The sequence below is a fragment of the Bombyx mandarina genome, chromosome A1 (assembly GCF_030267445.1).
Source record: "Bombyx mandarina strain Sakado chromosome A1, ASM3026744v2".
Classification (NCBI taxonomy): domain Eukaryota; kingdom Metazoa; phylum Arthropoda; class Insecta; order Lepidoptera; family Bombycidae; genus Bombyx; species Bombyx mandarina.
The window spans coordinates 1,428,231-1,431,801 of record NC_143234.1 but is presented as its reverse complement, the minus strand read 5'-3'; the positions used below and the strand labels follow the sequence as shown (position 1 = coordinate 1,431,801).

Sequence of the window (3,571 nt, the reverse complement as noted above, 5' to 3'; positions counted from 1 at the left end):
GGACGTCCGCGACTGCGGAGCGGGCGGAGATATCAAACCGAATATATCGGTGATCTGACAGTGTCTCCGCCCCCTCCAAGACCCTCCAGTCGCGGATACGGCGCGCGATGGCCGGGCTCGCAAACGTAACGTCCACAATAGACTCGCCCTGCCACCGCACGCACGTCGCAACCGAACCTCTATTCAACAAACAGAGGCCGGCCACGTTCGCCCACCTCTCCAGCAGCCTACCACGAGCGTCCGAGCGGGGGGAACCCCATGCGACAGACTTCGCATTGAGGTCCCCCGCGAGAATCACTGGACGGGGAGCGAGGCGGCGAGCAATCGCCCCGATCCCGCCCAGGAAATGCCCGAACTCGACAGTAGGCCTGTTTGGAGAGAAGTACGCCCCGATCACGACGGTCCCTTCCAACTGCACCGCGACGAAACCTTGGCCCCTGGTCACCATCGCCAGGGGGGGGATCGCCGCGTCTCTTCTTATGACTATGGCCGCCAGGCCGCCATCGTCCCCAAACCAGCAATCATTTGCCGGGGGAACGAAGTACGGCTCGGCGACCACAGCCACATCTATGGACCACTCCGCCATGCTCTGAGACAGCATGTCCTGAGCTCTGGCGGAGTGGTTCAGATTTCCTTGGAGGAAGCGATAGGTGCGGTCCATTACTGTTGGACTACATCCATCGCCCCCTCCCCTTCACCACTGCCCCCGCCCTCCGGCACCGGCGCCGCAGCGGGGATTACAGCGTTGGCCAGTGCTCCTCTGGCCAACCTTCTGTTTTGCCGACGCTTTGACTTGCGGCGCCGGTTGCGTTCAGTATTATTACCGGACGAAAAGCACGCCTTGCCTCCCGTTCGGTGGCTTGCCCTGCGCCCGGCCGCAGCACACAGAGCGCAATGCGGGGCAGCCGTGCAGGACGCCGCTTTATGTCCCGGCTGGCCGCAGCGGAAACACAGACCACTGCGGTCAACCGAGCTGGTGCACCTGGCGAGGCCGTGTCCGGTGCTAAAGCACCGGAGGCATCGCCAGGCGCGTGGTTCAAGCAAGTGCACGTGGGCCGCTATCCAGCCCACGCGCAGCATGCCCGGATTTCCCGAAGGTCTCCCGGGAGGAGGAGCAGCCAGGGAGGCGGCCGCTTCCACCGGGCAACGCACCCACACCGAGCTGGCCCCGGTATAACCGCGGCGCGGCTCGCCTACTGTAACATTTTCCAGTGCGCATTTGCCCTGGGCAGCGACGGCCGCCGTCACCTCATCCCTGGTGGTGCAGTCGTCCAGGCCGGTTACTCTTAATTCGGCCATTTTTACCGGCCTGTGCACCCGTACCTCCTCCTCAGGCAGGACCATACGGAGCTTCGCCGCCAGACGCTCCGCGATGCCGGAACTATCGGCACCGGGACATTCTAGCAGCTTGGCCCCGTTGGCCGTCTGCCTGCAGCGGAGGCCCTCCTCCTCCGCCCCGATCTCGCCCAGGTCAACTGCCGCACGCGCCCGGGCAATGACATCTCTGTATGTCATGCCCTTGGCTTCAGCGGCTGGCAGTAGGGTAAGAACCACTGCCGCCGACCGAGGCGCGCGCGGCAACTTCTTTTTCTTCTTGTTTTTCTTGGCGGCTACAGGCGCTCGACCCTGTTGGGGTGCACCCTGAGCCACCATGGCCACCGGCGCTCTACTCGTTTGAGGAGCTGCCGGTGGGGCCTTTTTGGTACCCCGCCGGGCCACCACGTTCCACCCCTCATCCATATCTGACGGGGGCGGAGGCAGCGGGCGGGACTGGGGTGCTTGTAGTGAGGGCTTCGCGTTAGCGCGACCCCCTCGCTTGGTTCTATCCCGTCCCGGGCCCGACCTGGTGACCGGAGCCCGTACGGGAGCAGGACGAGCGGCCAAAGCACCCGACACCGCCGGCCGCCTAGCGTCAGCCGAGGTAGAGACTTTCGCCTCGAGAGCCGCCAACCTGCCGCCCAGCCTTTCTGTTACAGCCTGGATGGTGCGGCTGATGACCTCTTCCAGGCTGAAGTTTGTTGGTTGTAGCGGAGCCAACATCCGTGGCCCCGCGAGTGCTTGCTGTCGCTCGGCAGCGGTCGTCTCCCTAGAGCGCGGCGACGGGAGACGCGGCCTCTGCTGTGCCACACGCGGTGGCGGCAGCACAGGCCATCGGTCGCCAGTCAGCGCCGGGGGACGGGGACCTCGAGGGGCTCCAGCGACCCAAGGCGTCGCTGCGCCATCATTGGGCTGCTGCTGTGCTTGAAGCTGTGCTCGAAGCCTCGAATTCTCCGCCCTCAGCTGCACTACCTGGTCATTGGCAGAAGCAACCGAAGGCAGAACCTTCGAGACTTGCGAGACCACTTCTCGCAGTTTACGGCCAGCGGCTTTGGTCTTGGTGCCGTTGGCCGCATAGGTTTTGATGGTCTTCATGGCCCTGTCTATGACCAAGGCAGGGTCCTGAAGGCCACCCTCTTCCTCCTCCGTCGTCTGCCCGTCCAGTGAGGCGACAGACATCGACACTGATGATGGCGCCGGTGACGGCGCGCCCCTTCTACGGGCGGGTCTTCCTTTAGGGGGCGGCATCTCCTCCGCAGCAGATGCCGCATCGGAGACTACCAGCACTTTCTCCGGCGGGGCATCCGCACCAGAGGACGATGCTGGCTCCCCTACCCCCTCACGAGAGGAAACTCGCCAGGATTTCCTCTTCCGCCTGATCTTCTTGGCGGCTGTCCCTTTCGGATCAACTGTTTCGCCGTCGCTGACGAGCGCAGAACGCGTCGAGCCAACGCTGGCACACCTCGGTTCGACGGGTTTTCCGCTGCCCGTCGCACAGCCCCCTTCATCGTGGCATGCTTTGCCCCCCCCAGAATACGCGGGGCAGCGTGCTCCCACCGAGGTGGAAGCACGGAGGGATTCTCCACCTAAGGTGGTACCCTCCTGGGGTAATTTTTTTGTTAAGTCTGCCATCATTTGTGTTGTTCCTTTGATATTTAACCAGGGGTCGGTCCCCTGGGACGGCCCTCACGACTGGACGCCCTCCAGCCACTCATCTCATCACCGGGCACGTCACAAGCTTAAGATTAGGGCATTTTTTATAGAGGTTCGCATCCTCGCGGCCCCTGCTAGGCAGCGGCCCCCGTCTCCTACTCGGTAGGGATTACGGTATGCTTCTACGAAGCCACGCCGGTAAACCGGTACCCCCCTCTGGAGGGTCTTCCCCTGTAGCCGCCAAGAGGCAGCCGGGGACATGGCGACCAGCGACCGGAAGGGAGTGCCCTCCGGTTCACTTCTCATCCACGTGGGTCTACCATTACTGACAGACCCACCCGTCTGACCACGTTGTGGCCACGCCGGCGTACCGGTACCCCCCTCTGGAGGGCCTTCCCCTTTAGCAGCCAGAGAGCCGCCGGGGACATGGCCTAGCTCCAAGAGGTCTCCATAAGGGAGCCCTCTCCCTCTTCACACACCCTTTGTCTAGCAAAGGTGGGAAACGGGAACACGGTGTGCAGTCTTCTTTGTTCGCGGCACCCCTGTGCAGACAACGCTGCTCCACGGTATCGGGGTGCACGCTTAAGCCCCACCGCCGCGA

At 63.6% G+C, this 3,571-nt stretch overlaps 1 pseudogene; it reads left to right on the top strand.

The window, feature by feature from the left end:
* The first annotated feature begins 2,401 nt into the window (after positions 1–2,401).
* Positions 2,402–3,172, top strand: LOC149499458 (uncharacterized; annotated as a pseudogene).
* Positions 3,173–3,571: the final 399 nt, after the last annotated feature.